The 24,700-nt window shown below is 42.9% G+C and overlaps 1 protein-coding gene across 4 annotated transcripts in view; it reads left to right on the top strand.

Moving 5' to 3' along the window:
- The first annotated feature begins 9,244 nt into the window (after positions 1-9,244).
- Exn (Ephexin) overlaps positions 9,245-24,700 on the top strand; it is a 742,877-nt gene continuing 727,421 nt past the window's right edge. For all 4 annotated transcript variants that reach the window (XM_070096018.1, XM_070096015.1, XM_070096017.1 and 1 more), the window contains exon 1: positions 9,245-9,353. The gene's annotated coding sequence lies outside the window, so the exon portion shown is untranslated. The remainder of the gene's footprint in view (positions 9,354-24,700) is intronic.

Genomic DNA, 24,700 nt, shown 5'->3' with positions numbered 1-24,700 from the left:
TCTATTATTTATGCTCCTTGATATAAAGCCAAGGATTCAGTTCGCTTTTTTTGCTAACACTTATGCACTGTTGTCTTGGTTTTAGATTACTTCAAACTAGAATTCCCAAATCCTTTTCCTAGTCAGTAATATTAAGATCTACATTATTTAGTTTATATGTGGCATGGTTATTTTCTTGTCCAGTGTCTGGAACTTTGCATTTGTCTATATTAAACTGCACCTGCCACTTCTCCGACCACAGCATCAGTCTATGAGATCATCCTGGAGTTCTCTAATGTCCTCATTAGAATGAATTAGGCGACCCGTTTTGGTGTCATCAGCAAATTTGCTTATGTCGCTATTTATTCCCTCATCAATCTCGTTTATGTAAACTGTGAACAACAAAGGGCCCATCATTGACCCCTGTGAAACGCCACTCTTGACGTGCCCCCATTCTGATTTCTCCGCATTGATGCAAACTCTCTGCTGCCTATTTGTCAGCCATGCCTCTACCCAGGAAAAAATTTCTCATATTCCATGTGCCTTAATTTTCCTCAATAGCCTCTGGTGTGGAACTCTATCAAAAGCCTTACTGAAGTCCATATACACAATATCATATTCTTTACCATGATCTACCTCCTCAAATACCTTAGTGAAAAAAGTTAGTAAATTTGCAAGATAGGAACTGTCAGCATAGTTGCTGATCCCCTGTATATGTATATGTTATCTGAGTGTCATAGTACCATCCCTATGTTTTACATACATGACCCTTTGCTAGGATCAGTGACTAGCTTGTGTAATGTCACGTGATGCCGATGTGAGCACTGCACTCCCGGCCCTCGTCCTCGGTTCCCAGTACACCTACCAAGCAACAGGACAGGCAGGTTGGGATCCCTATTTTCACACACTGCTAATATAAGTTACCATCCAACAAGTGTGTTTAACTCCAATCATCACATCACGAACCCTCCCAACAAATGGTGCCAGTGGTGAGCACATAAATTTGGTATTTACGTAGATGTCTGGAGATCAATTCTCTCAGCCGATGAGGACATTGTGTGTGTGATGCATGGCGGCCTAGCTAAACAGCCTGCTACTCTGACCCAGCACTTGCCAGCCTCTCTGCACTACTTCCTGGTCAGTCTTTGTCTTAGTGTTTTATTTGTTTATTTGCATTACTTCCAAGGGGTTGACCCGGGTTTGCAAATTAAGCCAAGCCACCAAGCCAGTCTGTGGGGGGAGTCCAGCCCTACACCATCCAGCCTGTCTTAAGTACCAGCCTTGCCTGCTAAGCCAGCTTTCCACCCCTGCTGTGCTCATCCTTACAAGTTCTCAATCCAGTCTGTGTGACGGGTTAAGCCAGTCGAGCCAGCCAGCCAACTAACCCAGGTGACTAACCCAGTACTCAAGCAAGCCACGTGAGTTCCAGCCTTCACCGTCGCTTTGTGCTTCCAGTTCTAAGCTGCTCTGAGTGTTTTACCATCCCTTTGATGTTGTGGTATTTTGTGGGTTTTTAAGCCAGCCTGGCTTAGAATATTTTCGTGCCTAGTGTGGGTGTCCCCAGAGCAGCTTATCCCATCCTGGAGGCCCAGTCACCGCGCTGCCTCACTCACCCACACCTACCACACTGTTTTTTTTTGTACCCTTATATCGGGTTCTAGCACCATATTTTATGGACCACATAGGGGATCAAGACACAAGATTGTCCCTTCGTCCTTGTGCGCCAACATAAACACCTCCTGTATGCGTCTATCATCGATTTAAGCGCAAATCCTCGGAGACAACGTGTTAAGAGTAGTAGCGAATGCCGGCAGCCCAAGAGACTCCACTATCATTCTTCACCAACGTCGCTACAGTGATAATAAATATTTTTATAGAGACATTTGCGAGTGTTGAGACAATTTTTCAGTGATTTCTTAGTGACAGTTCTTTCCATGTTGAGATTCATTAATCAATTTGTACCTTTCAAGATGGCTACGAATTGCTTCGGCAATTATTGATTCCATGAATTTTCCCACTATGGAGGTAAGGCTTATTGGTCTATAGTTCGAAGCTAAGGACCTGTCACCTGCTTTGTAAATAGCTTTACATTTTCTTCACATAGGGACACTTCTGAGTCTATCCCTTGTGTCATATTTACGTATGCCAGAAACAGCACCGATCCTAGGACCGACCCCTGTGGAACCCCACTTGTCATAGGCACCCAGTCTGACACCTCGTCATGTGTCATGACTCGCTGTTGCCTTCCTGTCAGGTATTATCTGATCCATTGCAGTGAATTCTCTGTTATACCTGCCTGGTCCTTCAACTTTTGCATTAATCTCTTGTGTGGAATTATGTCAAAAGCCTTCTTACAGTAAGTCCAAGAAAATGCAATCTACCCACTCTCTCTCTCTCTCTCTCTCTCTCTCTCTCTCTCTCTCTCTCTCTCTCTCTCTCTCTCTCTCTCTCTCTCTCTCTCTCTCTCTCTCTCTCTCTCTCTCTCTCTTTTACTGCCGTCACCTTGTCGTAAAACTCCAGTAAGTTTGTGACACAGAATTTTCCTGCCCTGAAACCGTACTGGTTGTCGTGAATAAGCTCATTCCTTTCTAGGTGCTCCACATCTCTTCTGATAATCTTCTCCATCACTTTTCATACTATACATGTCATTGACAGTGGTCTGTAGTTTAGTGCTGCGAGTCTGTCTCCTGTCTTGAAAATTGGGACAATATTTGCTGTCTTCCACACCTCAGGTAGCGTGTGTGGTGTAGGATTCGCACGGTGTGTGTGTGTGGTGTAAGATTCACACGGTGTGTGTATGTGTGTGTGTAAGATTCACACGGTGTGTGTGTGTGGTGTAAGATTCACACGGTGTGTGTGTAAGATTCACACGGTATGTGCGGTGTAAGATTCACATTGTGTGTGTGTGTTTGGTGTAAGATTCACACGGTGCTTGTATGTCTGCGGTAATATTCACACAGTGTGGAGCTCGTCTGGCGTCGGTCTCTATGGCAGGAACACTCCAGTTGTATCACTGAGTGGTGGTAACAGCAGTAGTAGTAGTAGCAGTCATAGTAGAAGCAGTAGTAGTAGCAGTAGTGGTAGTAGTAGGAATAATAGTAGCAGTAGTAGTAGCGGTAGCAGTAATAGTAGTAGTAGTATCAGTGGCAGTAGCAGTAGTAGTAGCAGTAGTAGTAATAGTAGTAGTAGTAGTAATAGCAGTAATAGTAGTAGCAGCAGCAGTAGTACTAGTATTTGTAATAGCAGCAGTAGTAGCAGCAATAGTGGCAGTAATAGCAGTAGTAGAAGTAGTAGCAGTAACTGCAGTAGTAGTAGTAGTAGCAGCAGTAGTAGTAGCAGTAACTGCAGTAGTAGTAGTAGCAGCAGTAGTAGTAGCAATAGCAGCAGCCGTAGCATGAAGGTGGTACACAGCCAAAGTGAAGGTGAGACTGAGGATGGCACTCTGCCAGAGTGAAGGTGGCACACAGCCAGAGTGAAGATGAGAGTGAAGGTGGCACGCAGCCAGAGTGAAGGTGACACACAGACAGAGTGAAGATGAGAGTGAAGGTGGCACACAGCCAGAGTGAAGATGAGAGTGAAGGTGGCACACAGCCAGAGTGAAGATGAGAGTGAAGGTGGCACACAGCTAGAGTGAAGATGAGAGTGAAGGTGACACACAGCCAGAGTGAAGATGAGAGTGAAGGTGGCACGCAGCCAGAGTGAAGATGAGAGTGAAGGTGGCACACAGCCAGAGTGAAGATGAGAGTGGAGGTGGCACACAGCCAGAGTGAAGGTGGCACGCAGCCAGAGTGAAGATGGCACACAGCCAGAGTGAAGATGAGAGTGAAGGTGGCACGCAACCAGAGTGAAGGTGAGAGTGAAGGTGGCACACAGCCAGAGTGAAGGTGAGAGTGAAGGTGGCACACAGCCAGAGTGAAGAGAGTGAAGGTGGCACGCAGCTAGAGTGAAGATGAGAGTGAAGGTGGCACGCAGCTAGAGGGAAGGTGACACTCAACCAGAGTGAAGGTGAGAGTGAAGGTGGCACAGAGCTATAGTGAAGGTGAGAGTGAGGATGGCACATAGCCAGAGTGAAGGTGACACACAACAAGAATGAAGGTGAGAGTGAAGGTGGTACACAGCTATAGTGAAGGTGAGACTGAGGATGGCACATAGCCAGAGTGAAGGTGGCACACAGCCAGAGTGTAGATGAGAGTGAAGGTGGCTCACAGCCAGTGTAGATGAGAGTGGAGGTGGCACACAGCCAGAGTGTAGATGAGAGTGAAGGTGGCTCACAGCCAGTGTAGATGAGAGTGGAGGTGGCACACAGCCAGGGTGAAGATGAGAGTGAAGGTGGCACGCAGCCAGAGTGAAGATGAGAGTGAAAGTGGCACACAGCCAGAGTGAAGATGAGAGTGAAGGTGGCACGCAACCAGAGTGAAGGTGAGAGTGAAGGTGGCACACAGCCAGAGTTAAGGTGAGAGTGAAGGTGGCACACAGCCAGAGTGAAGAGAGTAAAGGTGGCACGCAGCTAGAGTGAAGATGAGAGTGAAGGTGGCACGCAGCTAGAGGGAAGGTGACACTCAACCAGAGTGAAGGTGAAAGTGAAGGTGAAAGTGAAGGTGAAAGTGAAGGTGGCACACAGCTATAGTGAAGGTGAGAGTGAGGATGGCACATAGCCAGAGTGAAGGTGACACACAACAAGAATGAAGGTGAGAGTGAAGGTGGTACACAGCTATAGTGAAGGTGAGACTGAGGATGGCACATAACCAGAGTGAAGGTGGCTCACAGCCAGAGTGTAGATGAGAGTGAAGGTGGCTCACAGCCAGAGTGTAGATGAGAGTGAAAGTGGCACACACCCAGAGTGAAGGTGGCACGCAGGCAGACTGATGGTGAGAGTGAAGGTGGTACACAGCCAGAGTGATGGTGGCAGACAGCTAGAATGAAGGTGGTACACAGCCAAAATGAGGGTGAGAGTGAAGGTGGCACGCAGCCAGAGTGAGAGTGGCACACAGCTAGAGTGAAGGTGGCACACAGCCAGAGTGACGGTGAGAGTTAGGGTGGCACACAGCCAGAGTGAGGGTGAGAGTGGATGCCGTCTTGAGAAAGAGTGAAGATGCGGTCTCCTGGAGATGTTTCAAGGTGAAGATGCTGTCACCTGGAGATGTGTCAATTTAAAGATGCTGTCACCTGGAGATGTGACAAGGTGAAGATGCTGTCACCTGGAGATGTGACAAGGTGAAGATGCTGTCACCTGGAGATGTGACAAGGTGAAGATGCTATCACCTGGAGATGTGACAAGGTGAAGATGCTGTCACCTGGAGATGTGACAAGGTGAAGATGCTGTCACCTGGAGATGTGACAAGGTGAAGATGCTGTTACCTGGAGATGTGACAAGGTGAAGATGCTGTCACCTGGAGATGTGACAAGGTGAAGATGCTGTCACCTGGAGATGTGACAAGGTGAAGATGCTGTTACCTGGAGATGTGACAAGGTGAAGATGCTATCACCTGGAGATGTGACAAGGTGAAGATGCTGTCACCTGGAGATGTGTCAAGATTCACTCGATAAAAATAAATCTGTGACGTAAGCATTTCATTGTTTCAACTGAGAGGAACTGAACTTCATTTTAGACTTGGGAATAAAGGAAGACAAAATAAAAGGAGTAACATAAAAAGACTACAGCCCAAAATAGTACAAAGATATTGGACATACTGGACAGAAGCAGAGTACCCCACACCAGCTGCATTATAAAAAGCTGGAGCTGTACTGGACACTAGAAGCATAACAAACACGAGTGGCAGCAACACTTGATTCAACAACAGTCTCGCCAGTAGTCAGTTCACTAAAACAGCACAGCTAGAACAACTTCCTTTATCATTGTAAATATACAAGGCATTAAAGGAAAGATGATGGAATGTTTGGAGTCTTCACAGAGACCCACACATACGAATACACAGATCATTTACAGCCCACACAGAGCCAAAAAAGTATTTAAATTACTGGGAACGCCTCAGAGTCCTAAATATGTACTCTCCGGAGTGGAGTAAAGAGAGATATATGATCGTATATTCGTGAAAAATACTTGAGGGACTATTTCTAAATCCGGGCACTGTCATAACAACATACTGGAGTGAGAGATATGGAAGGAAGTGTACAATAACACTAGTGAAAAGCAGGGGCGCCGTGGGCACAATAAGAAAACATTGTATTAATATCATGGTCACAGACTGTCTGTGATTGAACGGTGTACAATACCTACAAGATGAATTGGACACATATACCTTTGATGAGTTTCGAGAGTCTTACTACTCTCGGAGCCCGGCCATGGGCCAGGCTTGTCTGGTGCTAACCTGGTCAACCAGGCAGTTGCTGTTGGAGGCTCGTTGCCCCACATATCCATCACAGCCTGGTTAATCTGGCACCTGGTGAAGATGCTTATCCAGGGTTCTCTTGAAGACTTCTACACTTGTTCCAGCAGGGTTTCTGATATCTTCTGGTAAGATCTTGAAAAATATGGGGCCACGAATGTTGATACAGTGTTCCCTTATTGAGCCCACCGCACCCCTGCTTTTCACTGGGTTTATTTTGCACTTCCTCCCATATCTCTCACTCCAGTATGTTGCTATGACAGTGTACAGATTTGGGACCATTTCCTCGAGTACTTTCCAGGTATATATTATCATGTATCTCTCTCTCTCTCTCTTCCGTTCCAGTGAGTACATGTTCAAGACTTTAAGACGTTCCCAGTAATTTAAATGCTGTACTGCCTCTATGTGGGGACGTAAACGATCTCTGTATTTGTTCAAGTTCTGATATTTCTCCTGCCTTGAACGGGGCCGTCAACACTGAGCAATATTCCAGATGAGGGAGCGATGTGAAAAGTGTCACTATTGGCATTATTTCCCTTGTTTTCAAAGTTCTCAATACCCACCCCGTCATCCTCCTGGCTGTCGTGATCTTTGTCTTATTGTGTTCTTTAAAAGAAAGGTCAGCTGACATAATTATGCCCAAGTCTTGTACGTGTTCCTTTTGTTCTATTTGGTGATCCTCTTGAGTTTTATATACCGTACATATTCCTTTTGAGTTCTTCATTCTTTCCATACCTAAGAAGCTGGAACATACTACCACTGAACGTCATGTTCTCCACTGCGCACTGGAAAACCGTGCTTATATCTTCCTGTAATTTTTCAGTGGTGACTGTCATGCTTATTTTAGTGTTATCTGCAAATGATGATACAAAAATATGACGGGTGTTTTTATTTATGTTTTGCTACGAGGATGAGAAACAGCAGAGGTGCCAGGACAGTGCCTTGGGAGAACTGAGCTTTTACCTAGCTGATGCTGGCTTTTTCTCTGTTTAGTTTTTGTGTTCTGTATGTTAGGAACCCGTAAATCCATCTGCCTACCTTTCCCGTAATGCCTATGGCCCTCATTTTGTGAGCTATCACTCCATGATCGCATTGATCAAACGCCTTTGCAGATTCTGTGTATAAAATATCTGCGTTTTCGTCGCCTTCCAGCGCCTCCGTAATTCTGTCATAGTGGTTCAGCAGCTGTATATCTGGGTATCTTTATTTGTAGATGTTTCGTCAACCAATGGCTTTTTCAGTACAAGAACACAGCTTAAGGAAAGTACAATTATATACAAAAGACGAGGTAATCAGTCACTCAGCCTTGGAATTGGTGAAAAGCACTGTATTCTTGAAGAATCTGAATCACAGTCATGAAGCTTGGCGCTTATACATTGGCGTCAGGTGAGGGACGTGCAGCAGGTTGTGCAGATATCCTCTGTACCAAGATTCCATAATGTTGCTGTCTGACAGGTTGTACATGCCACTGCAACATTATGGAATCTCGTGAAGGCTGGCATTTCAGACGGGAGTAGAATGAAATTAGTTCTGAGCTTACCACAGCCACGTATGTCCTCGCATCATGAAACATGCCCAGTGCTACTGAGTACATGATGTTTGTAGGATTGATGTCCCAGTGGTTAAAGCGACGTGGATCTTGACTTCCCACGAGGTGGGCTTAAATAACACTGGTTCGGTCCCCATCTCACCGCAATTTGTTAATTTCTTAAAATCCACTTGGTCGTGGTTATGTCGTGCCGAATAGGTAAAACTTGCGATATTGTTTTAAATATCAACACTCTCCTTGCTGAAAAAGGCAAGTGAAAATTTGTGTATGCAATAATTTAACAAAAAATCATTCTGAACCTAATGAAAAAAAATATATTTCACTGTGTTTGTTGATTATTAAATTATTGTAAACTTATCCAAAGTATATGTAGCTGGATTAGGCTAAATTAAATTACGCTTGTTATAATAAGGTTAGGTAAGTTTTCTAAGGTTCTTCTGGTACAAAATTATTAATTTTTACATTTTATATATATATATATATATATATATATATATATATATATATATATATATATATATATATATATATATATAATATATATATATATATATATATATATATATATATATATATATATATATATATATATATATATATAATGTCGTGCCGAATATGTAAAACTGGTCAATTAGCAAGAACTCATTTAAAATTAATTCCTTTCTTTAAATGTTCTCTTATACGTTTAAAGATATATTTTTTATTAATGTTGATGTAAGTAAAAATTTATAATTTTGCACCAAAAGAAACTTACCTAACCTTATTATAACAAGCGCAATTTATTTTAACCTAACCCAACTAAATATATTTTAGATTTGTTTACAATAATTTAATACTAAACAAACACAGTGAAATATATTTTTTTCGTTAGGGTCAGAATGATTTTGGCGAAATTATTGCATACACAAATTTTCACTTGTCCTATATGGCAAGATGAACGTTGCTATTTAAGCCAAGATGGCAAGTTCTGCCTATTAGGCACGACATATATATATATATATATATATATATATATATATATATATATATATATATATATATATATATATAATGTGTGTGTGTGTGTGTGTGTGTGTAAAATTTTTTACGTTAACTTTCATGAAAAAAATATATCTTTGGACGTATAAGAGGAAATTTTAGAAAGGACTTAATTTTAAATGAGTTCTTGCTAATTGACCAGTTTTACATATTCGGCACGACATATATATATATATATATATAACCACGAAGAGGCACCTTGTCCACCTCATGCAGGTAGATTGATAACTATTCCATTTACTGTCTTATGTGTTATTACACTCTTATAAGTGCATCATACATATTGTTTTTATTATAAATACTGTTTGTTATCAGTGTATATGTTTGTTTCAGTGAGTTGTGGAGACTTGCAACCACTACCATGGCTGGCCTCCACTCCTGATCCATCACTACCACCATCACTACCACCATCACTACCACCATCACTACCACCACGCACGGTAACATTCATTCACTTGCCACCTGGGCTTATTTTAAGCAATGTTTAAAAAACTAGAAAAAGTACATTATACCATGATACAGAGAATTTTTTAAGTAATTTCGTTGGTTTATGAAAGAATCACAAGTTTCTTATTAATTTAGATGGTAAGTGTGTGTGTGTACTCACCTATTTGCTCACCTATTTGTGGTTGCAGGGGTCGAGTCACAGCTCCTGGCCCCGCCTCTTCGCTGATTGCTACTAGGTCCTCTCTCTCCCTGCCCCATGAGCTCTATCATACCTCGCCTTAAAACTATGTATGTGTGTGTGTGTGTGTGTGTGTGTGTGTGTGTGTGTAGGAATGATTCTTGTGTTTATGTTAATGAAGTCTACCACTGTCATCATCATTGTAAATAACTGTGACTATAAGTATATCTCTGACTGCATCTCTGAATGTTGCTATAGGTGTGACTGTATGAACGTACCTGTCTGTGACTGTATGAATGTACCTATCTGTGACTGAACGTACCTACCTGTGACAGTATGAATGTACCTATCTGTTATCTGTGACTGTATGAATGTACCTGCCTGTGACTGTATGAATGTACCTATCTGTGACTGAACGTACCTACCTGTGACAGTATGAATGTACCTATCTGTTATCTGTGACTATATGAATGTACCTGCCTGTGACTGTATGAATGTACCTACCTGTGACTGTATGAATGTACCTACCTGTGACTGTATGAATGTACCTGCCTGTGACTGTATGAATGTACCTACCTGTGACTGTATGAATGTACCTGCCTGTGACAGTATGAATGTACCTGCCTGTGACTGTATGAATGTACCTGCCTGTGACAGTATGAATGTACCTATCTGTTATCTGTGACTGTATGAATGTACCTGCCTGTGACTGTATGAATGTACCTGCCTGTGACTGTATGAATGTACCTACCTGTGACTGTATGAATGTACCTGCCTGTGACAGTATGAATGTACCTACCTGTGACTGTATGAATGTACCTTCCTGTGACTGTATGAATGTACCTGCCTGTGACAGTATGAATGTACCTACCTGTGACTGTATGAATGTACCTGCCTGTGACTGTATGAATGTACCTACCTGTGACTGTATGAATGTACCTACCTGTGACTGTATGAATGTACCTGCCTGTGACTGTATGAATGTACCTGCCTGTGACTGTATGAATGTACCTGCCTGTGACTGTATGAATGTACCTACCTGTGACTGTATGAATGTGCCTACCTGTGACTGTATGAATGTACCTACCTGTGACTGTATGAATGTACCTGCCTGTGACTGTATGAATGTACCTTCTGTGACTGAATGTAGCTGTGTCTGTGACTGTGTTTGTGTATGTGAATGTATTTATGAACGTACTTATTTGTAATTATAAAGATTACATCTGGGATTGTAATCTATGAATGAATCATTCTGTAACTATATCTGTGAATGTAAAGCATATGTGGCTGTGATTGTACCTGCCACTATATAAATGTAACTGTACCTATGTCTGTATGAGTGGATCTGTGAATTTAACTGTATCTGTGATTGTATCTCTAACTTGTTTTAACTGTCTGTGACTGTAACTGTACATGTATTTGTGTATATTTGATCCTGTCCTAAACCAGCAGCTCTTAACTCTTCTCTGGCCTCCAGGACCTGATCATATCTACTCTTGAAGCTGTGTATAGTGTTTGCCTCCACCTCTTCATCTAGTGCGCTCCACTTATTCACCGCCCTAGGACAGAAAAAGTACTTCCTGAAGTCCCCCTGACATCTCTTCTCACATCTCAAATACCAGTCCATTCTGTCTCATTCTTAGAGTGTTTTATATGTCGTGATATTTGTCTCCTCTGATCCTTCTCTCTTATAGTGTTAGTTTTAGTGCCTCAAGTCTTGCCTCGTAATCCCTTCACCTCAGACACTAGTCTCGTTGCAAATCTTTGCATGTTTACCTTGTTCTGAAAGAAACTCTTAGGTCAGTTGATGTTGCACGTGTTGTTTTTGGTGATATGCTTGAAGAAATGTTTACCCCCAGATCTTTCTCTTTCACCTTGTCTGCAGTGTGTATCTTTCCAGGTTGTATATTTTGATGCAAACAACAAAATTTCCTTTTAGCGCCAAGAACCTGAAGAGAATGTTAAGATTGTCTGGCCACGTGAGAGCCATGTCGTCCTGGAACAGTGCTAGCGGCTGACTCCTTACAACCGCAGTATATAATAATAATCAAAATTTCTAAAGGGTTGGTCCGGTAAGCCAGCAGAAGGCCTCAGTCAGATGACCAAAAGCTCCAGCTGCGGGTCACCATATAGCTAAGACTCTCATCAGGAGTCACAACCACAAATAGTAAGACCAACAAAACCAGCCCTCAGCACTACAACAAAGAATATAACGTCATTTGTGTTTGCAAACAAACATGGTCTTAGAGTAACAACAGAATACCTTACATAGTGGTATTCTCTTCACCAAGTGAAAGGTAGTGTTGGTAGTTTTTACAGAGACCAGCGTAGAAGACTACCTTGATGTTAATGTTAATGTTAATGTTAATGTTAATACCTGGGTACAGTCTACTTAGCTGTGACCAAATACACAATAATCAGGCACCATTGGGAACATGTGGAAAAAGACACTTATGTACAGTTCAGAATATTTATTACAGGAAACTATTCGTCCTATTAGGACTGAAGAAACCACTTATCGGTGTCACCAGATCATTTTTCAATGGGAAGATAGTTGTGTATGTTAAAAAAAGCCTCTCATATGCTCTGAGTTACTTAAAACCATAAATTATATAATCGAAGTTTAAAATATATAATCAGGATCTGTTTATTATACAGCTTCTCAACAGTTCCAAGACCATGTGCAACTTTTGGGTATCTTTATTGAGGGAACGTTTCGCCACACAGTGGCTTCATCAGTCCATACAAAGGAGAATCTTGAAGAACAGGAGGAGAATGAGGTAATCAGTCCCTCAACCTTGAGTCGATGTCAAGAAGCTAGATAGTAACGTCAGTCAAGACTGTGTTACACTGTCAAGACTGTGTTACACTGTCAAGACTGTGTAACACTGTCAAGACTGTGTTACACTGTCAAGACTGTGTTACACTGTCAAGACTGTGTTACACTGTCAAGACTGTGTTACACTGTCAAGACTGTGTTACACTGTCAAGACTGTGTTACACTGTCAAGACTGTGTTACACTGTCAAGACTGTGTTACACTGTCAAGACTGTGTTACACTGTCAAGACTGTGTTACACTGTCAAGACTGTGTTACACTGTCAAGACTGTGTTACACTGTCAAGACTGTGTTACACTGTCAAGACTGTGTTACACTGTCAAGACTGTGTTACACTGTCAAGACTGTGTTACACTGTCAAGACTGTGTTACACTGTCAAGACTGTGTTACACTGTCAAGACTGTGTTACACTGTCAAGACTGTGTTACACTGTCAAGACTGTGTTACACTGTCAAGACTGTGTTACACTGTCAAGACTGTGTTACACTGTCAAGACTGTGTTACACTGTCAAGACTGTGTTACACTGTCAAGACTGTGTTACACTGTCAAGACTGTGTTACACTGTCAAGACTGTGTTACACTGTCAAGACTGTGTTACACTGTCAAGACTCAGTGCCTCTTGTCTAGCCAGTTTACTTTGTTAACTTTATTTGGTCCTCCCTCCCTCCTCTCCCACTTCCCCACCCTCTTCCCCTCCCTGAATCTTCCCTCCCTCCCACTTCCCCTCCCTCTTCCCTTCCCTGGGTCTTCCCTCCCACGCTGCTTCCTCACGCTGTGTCATCCCTCCCACACTATCCTTTCTCCCTGTGTCAGTCCCACGCTTCCCCATTCCCTTTGCCTATGTCACCCCCTTCACCTGTGTCACCCCCTCCCAGACTCCCCCCCCCCTCCCCGCTGATTATTCTGTCGTCTGTACAACCTGACATCCCTCTGTCCTTTGTTGAAAACCATACTGCTGAAGGACATCAACTCTCGTAATAATAATAATAATAATTATTATTATCATTATTTTTATAGGTACATGTACAACGTATACAGACGTAGCTGACATCAGTGACATACTAGAAAGCCGCTTGTTATGCAGAGTATTTCGTGCAAAATAGGTTAATTTTGTCCCCAGGATGTAACCCACACCAGGCGTCTAACACCCAGGTACCTATTTACTGCTAGGTGAACAGGGACACCAGGTGTCTTAAGGAAACACGCTTTAATGTATCCATCCGTACCTGGGATTGAACCTCGGACCTCCGTGTGTGAGATAGTGCGCTATTAACCGAATTACAGGACAGTCTCTGACTTCACTTCGTCTACTACTACTTTATGGGTTCTGTTTGTTCTAAAGTTAAATATTCATCTGTCCACTTTTCCACTTATTCCTTTTGCATGCATTTTGTGCGCAGTCACTTATGAATGCTGTTGCAAAGACCATTGTAAACTCCATAAGTACTGTGTTTGTCTTCCTGAGCATCCAGGACCCCATCGTCATGATGTAGCAACTGTGGAAGGCAGGAGTGACCTATGCTAAACCCATGCTGCCCTGGATTGTTCAATTGCTGTGATTCCACCTGATTGAGAATCTTACTTCTTAAGACCCATTCAAAGATTTTGACATGTGAAGTTAGTGCTGTTGGTCAATAGTTTTCTTTTTTTACATTTGCTTTACTGTCTCCTTTTTACAGTGGGGCAATATCTGGTTTTCAATGATAATGGGATGACACACGTGCCCAGACTCCTCTGTAGAATACTGAAGGCACGAGATAGTGGTTTCTTGCAATTTTTGATGAATATGGAACCCCACGAGTCTGGGCCTGGAGCAGAAAGTATGTACATGCTGTCAATTGTTTCTTCAAAGTCAACTTGGGAGAGTGCTACGTCAGAAATTGTGGAGATGCTGGCAGTGTCAAATTTGAGTCTCAGTCATGAAAGAATCATTGGGGTCTTTGATCTGTAGACTATTGAATGGTTCACTGAATACAGAGTCATATTGTGACTTTAATATTACACTTATTTCTTTATTGTCACCAGTGTATGTTCTGTCACCTTTACTTAAAGGTCTTATACCGGATGTGGCTTTCGCCCAGGATTTTGCCTGGGAGATTCTAATTTTAATTATGTCTCTTTGCTCCTCTGTCTCTCCTAGACTCTGTATGATACAGTCAGATTGTACTCAGTGTTCTCCATTTCTCTACCCAGTGTTTTCCTTCGTCCTTCAGAGAATCTGCTGCCTTTGAGATCTCTTATCCTTTATCTTGGTCTATACAGGGAGCGCAAACGAGTGAAATTAATTACAAACGTGTACACACACACACACACACACACACACACACACACACACACACACACACACACACACACACACACACACACACACACACACACACACACATATATATATATATATATATATATATATATATATATATATATATATATATATATATATATATATATATATATACAGAACAACCGCTGTGAAAGAATAGCGAAAATCCAAGCGATTTCGTGACTCACATTATCAAGGAACTAATGTCAACAGGAAGGCATATAAGGGCAAGACTAGACCTCACAGTCGCGTCACAACACCCGACTCTGTGAAACACAACTAATATTCTACCCAAGCATTAAGACTTTTTACTTGCTTAATGCATCATTAAATTCTTCCCAAATTTTATTAGTTATAAATGAATCCAATTTATATAAACCAAAAAAACATATTCATATTATTTTCAAAACTGCTTTTTATGAAATATGATTCTATTATCTTCCTGTCGACCTGTTGTGTTAAGCAATTTTGTCTCAAAAAATTTCATGTATGAATTACTAAGAACAGGTGAGAGAGGATTTCCCATTACCAAGTGCAATTTAATTTAGCCTAATCCAACTAAATATATTTTAGATAAGTTTTCAGTAATTTAATAATAAACAAGCACAATGAAATATATTTTTTTCGTTAGGTTCGGAATGATTTTTGCGAAATTATTGCATGCACAAATTTTCACTTGCCTTATTCGCCAAGAAGAGAGTTACTGTTTAAGGCAAAATCGCAAGCTTTACCTATCCAGCACCACACACACATACATGCAAACACACACACACACACACGCACACACACGTACACACACGTACACACACACACACACACATGCAAACACATACACACACACACATGCGAACACATACACACACACACACACACACATGCAAACACATACACACACATACACACACATGCAAACACATACACACACATACACACACATGCACACACATACACACACATACACACACATGCAAACACATACACACACATACACACACATGCACACACATACACACACATACACACACATGCAAACACATACACACACACACATGCACACACATACACACACACATGCAAACACATACACACACACACACACACACACATGCAAACACATACACACACACACACACACACACATGCAAACACAATGGATCAGGGAATACTTGTCAGGAAGACAGCAGCGAGTCATGGTACGTGGCGAGGTGTCAGAGTGGGCACCTGTGACCAGCGGGGTCCCGCAGGGGTCAGTCCTAGGACCAGTGCTGTTTCTGGTATTTGTGAACGACATGACGGAAGGAATAGACTCTGAGGTGTCCCTGTTTGCAGATGACGTGAAGTTGATGAGAAGAATACACTCGATCGAAGACCAGGCAGAACTACAAAGGGATCTGGACAGGCTGCAGACCTGGTCCAGCAATTGGCTCCTGGAGTTCAATCCCACCAAGTGCAAAGTCATGAAGATTGGGGAAGGGCAAAGAAGGCCGCAGACGGAGTACAGTCTAGGGGGTCAGAGACTACAAACCTCACTCAAGGAAAAAGATCTTGGGGTGAGTATAACACCAGGCACATCTCCTGAAGCGCACATCAACCAAATAACTGCTGCAGCATATGGGCGCCTAGCAAACCTCAGAACAGCATTCCGACATCTTAATAAGGAATCGTTCAGGACCCTGTACACCGTATACGTTAGGCCCATATTGGAGTATGCGGCACCAGTTTGGAACCCACACCTAGCCAAGCACGTAAAGAAACTAGAGAAAGTGCAAAGGTTTGCAACAAGACTAGTCCCAGAGCTAAGAGGTATGTCCTACGAGGAGAGGTTAAGGGAAATCAACCTGACGACACTGGAGGACAGGAGAGATAGGGGGGACATGATAACGACATACAAAATACTGAGGGGAATTGACAAGGTGGACAAAGACAGGATGTTCCAGAGTTTGGACACAGCAACAAGGGGACACAGTTGGAAGCTAAAGACACAGATGAATCACAGGGATGTTAGGAAGTATTTCTTCAGCCACAGAGTAGTCAGTAAGTGGAATAGTTTGGGAAGCGATGTAGTGGAGGCAGGATCCATACATAGCTTTAAGCAGAGGTATGATAAAGCTCACGGCTCAGGGAGAGTGACCTAGTAGCGATCAGTGAAGAGGCGGGGCCAGGAGCTCGGACTCGACCCCCGCAACCTCAACTAGGTGAGTACAACTAGGTGAGTACATACACACACACACACACACACACACATGCAAACACATATACACACACACACACACACATGCAAACACACACACGCACACACACATGCAAACACACACACACACACACACACACATGCAAACACACACACACACACACACACACACACACACACACACACACACACACACACACACACACACACACACACACACACACACACACACACACACACACACACACACACCCACCCACCCTATGGGAACTCTGCCTCCACCCCCACCGCAACCCCCCCCCATAGGCCCCTGCCAGGGCTCCTGCTCTCCCAACCCCAATATTCCCCCAGGACCACAGTTTCAGTTTTAGAACAGAAGTTGAAGGTTTGGTACACAAATGCGGATGGATTAAAGAATAAATAAGAGGAGTGGCAAGAAAGAATCAATGAGAAGTCCCCAGACATCATAGCGGTTACAGAAACGAAACTGAGACCGTAACAGATGCAGTCTTCCCACCGGGTTATCAGATCCTGAGGAAAGATAGAAGGAGTAGAGGGGGAGGAGGGTTTGCACTGCTCGTAACAAACCGATGAAAATTCGAGAAAATGGGAGGCATAGACGAGATTGGAGAAAGGGACTGCATAATAGGTACACTTCAGTCTGGGGAGCACAAGGTAGTCATTGAAGTGATGTATAATCCGCCACAGAACTGCAGGAGGCCAGGAGAGGAATATGAAGATAGCAACAGAGCAGTGGTGGACACACTTGCTGAGGTGGCAAGAAGAGCTCACTCGAGCAGAGCAAAGTTGCTGGTTATGTGCGATTTCAACCACAGAGAGATTGACTGGGAAAACCTGAAGCCACACGGGGGTCCCGAAACATGGAGAGCCAAGATGATGGATATGGTACTGGAAAACCTCATGCACCAACATGTTAAGGACACTACCAGAGTGAGAGGGGAGGACGAACCAGCAAGACTGGGCCTTGTGTTCACCCTGGGCAGTTCAGACATTGAGGACATCACATATGAGAGTCCCCTAGGGGCTAGTGACCACGTGGTTCTGTGCTTTGAATACATAGAGTTACAAGTGGAGAGGGTAACAGGAGTTGAATGGGAAAAGCCAGACTATAAAAGAGGGGACTACATAGGTTTGAGGAACATCCTGCAGGAGGTTCAGCGAGACAGAGAACTGGTAGGAAAGTCAGTAAACGAAATGATGGAATACGTAACAACAAAGTGCAAGGAGGCAGCGGACCGGTTTATTCCCAAGGGCAACAGAAATAATGGGAAGACCAGAACGAGCCCCTGATTTACCCGACAGTATAAGGAGGCATAAACTAAGTGCAACAGAGAATGGAAAAAGTAGAGAAGGCATAGAACTCATAAAATTAGAGAGATTAGTCGCAGAGCCAGGAACGAGTATGCACAGGTAAGGAGGGAGGCCCAGTGACAGTATGAAAATAACAGAGCATCGAAAGTCAAGTCTGACCCAAAACTGTTGTATAGCCACATCAGTAGGAAGACAAGAGTCAAAGACCAGGTGATCAGGCTGAGGACAGAAGGTGGGGAACTCACAAGAAACGATCAGAAGGTATGTGAGGAGCTAAACAGGAGATTTAAGAAAGTTTTTACAGTAGAGACAGGAAGGGCTTTGGGAAGACAGCACAGAGGGGAACATCAACAGGGAATATACCAACAAGTGTTGGATGACATACAAACAACAGAGGAGGAGGTGCAGAAGCTGTTAAGTGACCTTGATACCTCAAAGGCGATGGGACTGGACATCTCCCTGTGGGTCCTTAGAGAAGGAGCAGAGATGCTGTGCGTGCCCCTAACCACAATCTTCAATACATACCTTGAAACTGGCAACTACATGAGATATGGAAGACGGCAAATGTAGTCCCCATTTTTAAGAAAGGAGACAGAAACGAGGCACTAAACTACAGACCAGTGCCTCTGACGTGTATGGTATGCAAAGTCACGGAGAAGATTGTCAGGAGAGTGGTCGAGCACCTGGAACGGAACAAGATTATAAATGACAACCAGCATGGATTCATGGAATGCAAATCCTGTGTCACAAACCTTCTGGAGTTTTATGACAAGGTAACAGAAGTGAGACACGAGATAGAGGGGTGGGTGGATTGCAGCTTCCTGGACTGCAGGAAGGCGTTCGACACAGTTCCTCGCAAGAGATTAGTGCAGAAGCTGGAGGATAAGGCGCATATAACAGGGAGGGCACTGCAATGGATCAGAGAATACCTGACAGGGAGGCAACAGCGAGTCATGGTACGTGAAGAGGTATCACAGTGGGCGCCTGTGACGAGCGGGGTCCCACAGGGGTCAGTTCTAGGACCAGTGCTATTTTTGATATATGTGAATGACATGATGGAAGGGATAGACTCTGAAGTGTCCCTATTTGCAGGTGATGTGAAGTTGATGAGAAAAATTAAATCGGATGATGATCAGGCAGGACTACAAAGAGACCTGGATAGACTGGACACGTGGTCCAGAAACTGGCTTCTCGAATTCAACCCTGCCAAATGTAAAGTCATGAAGATTGGGGAAGGGCAAAGAAGACCGCAGAGAGAGTATAGGTTAGGTGGACAAAAACTGCAAACCTCGCTCAAGGAGAAAGATCTTGGGGTGACCATAACACCGAGCATGTCTCCGGAGGCACACATCAACCAGATAATTGCTGCAGCATATGGGCGCCTGGCAAACCTGAGAATAGCGTTCCGATACCTTAATAAGGAATCGTTCAAGACACTGTACACTGTGTATGTTAGGCCCATACTGGAGTATGCAGCACCAGTCTGGAACCCACACCTGGTCAAGCACGTCAGGAAGTTAGAGAAAGTACAAAGGTTTGCAACAAGGTTAGTTCCAGAGCTCAGGGGAATGTCCTACGATGAAAGGTTGAGGGAAATCGGACTGACGACACTGGAGGACAGAGGGGTCAGGGGAGACATGATAACGACATACAAGCTACTGCATGGAATAGATAAGGTGGACAAAGACAGGATGTTCCAGAGAGGGGACACAGACGAGTCACAAGGATGATAGGAAGTATTTCTTCAATCATAGAGTCGTTAGGATGTGGAATAGCCTAGCAAGTGATGTAGTGGAGGCAGGAACCATACATAGCTTTAAGATGAGGTATGACAAAGCTCAGGAAGCAGAAAGAGGATCTAGTAGCGATCAGTGAAGAGGCGGGGCCAGGAGCTGAGTCTCAACCCTTGCAACCACAATTAGGCAAGTACACACACACACACACATATATATATATATGCTTAACAATTCGCGAAAAAGGCGAAATTATTTACAAACATTGTCTCTACGTCCACAGCAGGACTCGAACCTGCAGACTGTTTACCACAGAGCTAGAACCCAGATGGGTATGGGCGCCTATCTGGAGCCAGACCATGTTTCCCCATACCCTGGGGCAGTAAGCTCGTTTTGAAAGTTATTTCATCAAATCCTGCCACCCATACTTATCTGGGGTCTAGCTCCGTGGTAAAGCACTGGATACTCTGATACGGAGTTTGCAGGTTCGAGTCCTGCTGTGAACATAGAGACAATGTTTTATATATATATATATATATATATATATATATATATATATATATATATATATATATATATATATATATATACAATAAGATCACAGTAAACAGGTGATTTGAGAATATGCAAAACAACCACTCTGAAAGATGATGATCAGGCAGGACTACAAAGAGACCTGGATAGACTGGACACGTGGTCTAGAAACTGGCTTCTCGAATTCAACCCTGCCAAATGTAAAGTCATGAAGATTGGGGAAGGGCAAAGAAGACCGCAGAGAGAGTATAGGTTAGGTGGACAAAAACTGCAAACCTCGCTCAAGGAGAAAGATCTTGGGGTGACCATAACACCGAGCATGTCTCCGGAGGCACACATCAACCAGATAATTGCTGCAGCATATGGGCGCCTGGCAAACCTGAGAATAGCGTTCCGATACCTTAATAAGGAATCGTTCAAGACACTGTACACTGTGTATGTTAGGCCCATACTGGAGTATGCAGCACCAGTCTGGAACCCACACCTGGTCAAGCACGTCAGGAAGTTAGAGAAAGTACAAAGGTTTGCAACAAGGTTAGTTCCAGAGCTCAGGGGAATGTCCTATATACAATAAGATCACAGTAAACAGGTGATTTGAGAATATGCAAAACAACCACTCTGAAAGAATAGAAAAATTCCAAGCGCTTTCGTGACTACTCACATTATCAAGGAACTATGATAGTTCCTTGATAATGTGAGTAGTCACAAAAGCGCTTGGAATTTCTCTATTCTTTCAGAGTGGTTGTTTTGCATATATATATATATATATATATATATATATATATATATATATATATATATATATATATATATATATATATAAACACACACACACATACACAAAAAATGGTGGGTCAGAGGGGGACTCGAAGAACCCAGGGATTGGGAGGAGAATGGCTCTGGTAGGGAGGAGTGGATGGAAGAGCAGTGCAAAAGGATGGAACAAGAGTGGGAGAGAAAACTAGGAGAGCTACAAAAATGGAGACAGAGCTTTCTGTGAAATTGGAAAAGAAGTTGGAGGAGAAGAAGAAACTGCATTAGCCAGCATAAGGGTCCTAGAAGATGAGGTGAACAGGCTGAAGCGAGTTACAGGGGTACTGACCAGAGAAGACACAGCATATGAAGCTGGGAGACCCAAAGGATGGAGGTATAACTTACGCTAAGGCCATATCAGCCTATCAAGCAGGGCCAAGGAGTGAAGGGGGAGAGCAGCTGGGTGCAGGTGGAGAAGGGGATAGGTCAAATACAGTGGCATGAACAGGCCACCAAGAGCTACAGGAAAAAACAAGGGACAGAATGGCCATGTACAGACAGGAACCAGAGTCACAGAGGGAAAGGCAATGGGAGGAGGAGAGGGCGAAGTCAGTGTTTATTCACGGGCTTCAGGAGAGCGAGGGAAGGACACACTGAAAGATGGCAGGCAGAAAGAAAGGAGATTGAGAACATCACAGAAATAGGCGAAGAGGACATGTCCGTGATTGTAAATTTTCAGAGAATAGGGGGGTATTTGAAGGGAAGAAAATGACCGATCAAGCTGATTTTCAGGACAGAAACAGTGTGGTACAGGATCCTCCAAGAGAAACCACGGTTGAAGTACTCAGCAGAATACAAGAGGGTGTTCCTAGACCGAGACAGAATACAAACAGAACGACAGCAGCTGAGGGACAGGAAACAAAAGTGAAAGGAGCTACAATTAGAGACAAGGACAGAATCAGCAGAGGACAACCAGAGCAGGGCAGAGCAACAAGAGCAAGCACACACAGAACCATCTCCAGAACCCCTCAACTAATCATGATATCCCAACACAAACCACAATCCACACCCACAGCTCCTACCCAACACTCGACTATAGAATCCCACAGTACACTGCCAGATCCCCCACCCTCACAAACCCCCCAAAACACAGTGTTGGAGAGGGGGCTGGAGTGGTTGCATTAGCCAGTTCGATTGAGGAGGTAACTGATGACTTGTCTAGGACTTTAAACTGATAGATTATAGAGGTATGGGTGTTTGTGGGAAACAGTCAGGCTGCAGTATTAGGGTTGAAAACAGCAGATATTACCGGGATACAGTATTCAAATTAAAGTTCCTAGTAAAGGCAAAGCAATTGATCAACAAACAAAGAGAGATAGTAGAAGGCAACGAGTGACTAGCTTTCTTAAGGTTTACTATGCAAATAGTAGGAGACTAGAAATAAGATAGGCGAGCTAAGATTACTTGCAAGTGCAGGTAATATAGATATTATTGCTATAACAGGGACATGGTTCAACCTGAAAGATAGTGAAATGCCTTCTGAATGCAACATACAGGGTTATAAACTATTCCACACTGATAGGGTCAACAGGAAGGGTGGTGGAGTGGCGATGTATGTCAGAGAAAATTTAAATTGTTGTCTTAGACATGATATAAGATTAGAAACATTGGACACACAATCTATTTAGCTACAGTTTCTCGAGGGTCGTGACAAATTAATTTTGGGTGTGATTTATAGCCTCCAAACCTTGATAGGGAGTGCAGTAAGCTGTTATGGGACGAAATTCATAAGGCATCAAGATATGAAAATGTATTAATTTGAGATTTTAACATTACACAAATTGATTGGAACAATGTGACAGGAAATCTTGAGTCTAATGACTTTCTTGATACAGTTCAGGATTGCTTTTTAGAACAGGTTGTGACAGAACCAACTAGAGGAAACAATCTTCTTGACTTGGTTCTTGCCAACAAAGATTCATTAATTAATAATCTTGAGGTTAATGATGAGCTTTGGGAAAGTGATCACAAATCACTTAGTTTCAATATATCATGGAATTACCCAGATAACTGCAATCAAACCTCTGTCCCAGATTTTAGCTTGGCCGACTTCATGGGACTGAAAAATTACCTGGGTGGGCTAAATTGGGATGTCCTGACTATGGGTCAGGTAGGTGGTCTTGGTTACCAATATGACGTTTTTCAGAGCATAGTTCTAGCTGCCCAGACAACTTTTGTTCCAAGTAGGGAAATTAGATCTAACAAAAATGATCTCAAATGGATGAACAACAGATTAAAATATCTCATTGGTCAAAAGAGAGGCATATATAGGCGTATCAAAAGAGGGGATGGGCATTTAAGAAATCAATATATTCAAATAAAGAGAGAAATAAATAAAGGAATAAGAAAAGCAAAAAGGGATTATGAGGCTAAGGTCGCAAGGGATTCGAAGTCTAACCCAAAAGGGTTCTTTCAGGTATACAGAAGTAAGATTAGGGACAAAATTGGCCCACTTAAGAGTAACTCAGGTCAGATCACTGACATTGATAAGGATATGTGTGAAATTTTTAATACTTGCTTCCTCTCTTTTTGCCCAGGAAAATACTAGCGAAATTTCAGAAATAATAGATTATGTAGAACAGGACGATAATAAACTATGCACGATTGCGGTAACTAGTGACATGGTCCTCAGACAAATAGAGAAACTAAAACCTAACAATTCCACAGGCCCTGATGAACTGTTTGCAAGGGTGTTAAAGGAATGTAAAGAGGAACTTAGCATACCTTTGGCTAATCTTTTCAACATATCACTACAAATTACCATAGTGCCTGATAAATGTCTAGTGTAATACCTATTTACAGGGCAAGTGACAGGTCCTTAGCTTCGAATTGACGAAGCAATTCGTAGCCATCTCATAAGGCATAAAATGATTAATGAATCTCAGCACGGTTTTACAAAGGGGCGTTCCTGTCTTATGAATTTACTAACTTTCTTCACTAAGGTATTTGAGGAGGTAGATCATGGTATTGAATATGATATTGTGTATATGAATTTCAGTAAGGCTTTCGATAGAGTTCCGCATCAGAGGCTTTTGAGGAAAGTTAAGGCACACGGAATAGGAGGAGAAATTATTTCCTGGGTAGAGGCATGATTGACAAATAGGCAGCAGAGAGTTTGCATAAATGAGGAGAAATCAGAATGGGGGCACATCACAAGCGGTGTTCCTCAGGGGTCAGTGTTGGGTCCGTTGTTGTTCACAATCTACATAAACGACATAGATGAAAGAATAAATAGCGACATAAGCAAATTTGTTGATGACACCAAAATAGGCCGTCCAATTCATTCTAATGATGACATTCGAGCACTCCAGGATGATTTGAATAGACTGATGCAGTGGTTGGAGAAGTGGCAGATGCAGTTTAATATAGACAAATGCAAAGTTCTAAATGTTGGAC

The sequence above is a fragment of the Cherax quadricarinatus genome, chromosome 52 (genome assembly GCF_038502225.1).
Source record: "Cherax quadricarinatus isolate ZL_2023a chromosome 52, ASM3850222v1, whole genome shotgun sequence".
NCBI classification, from domain to species: domain Eukaryota; kingdom Metazoa; phylum Arthropoda; class Malacostraca; order Decapoda; family Parastacidae; genus Cherax; species Cherax quadricarinatus.
This window is presented reverse-complemented; position numbering and strand designations above follow the sequence as displayed.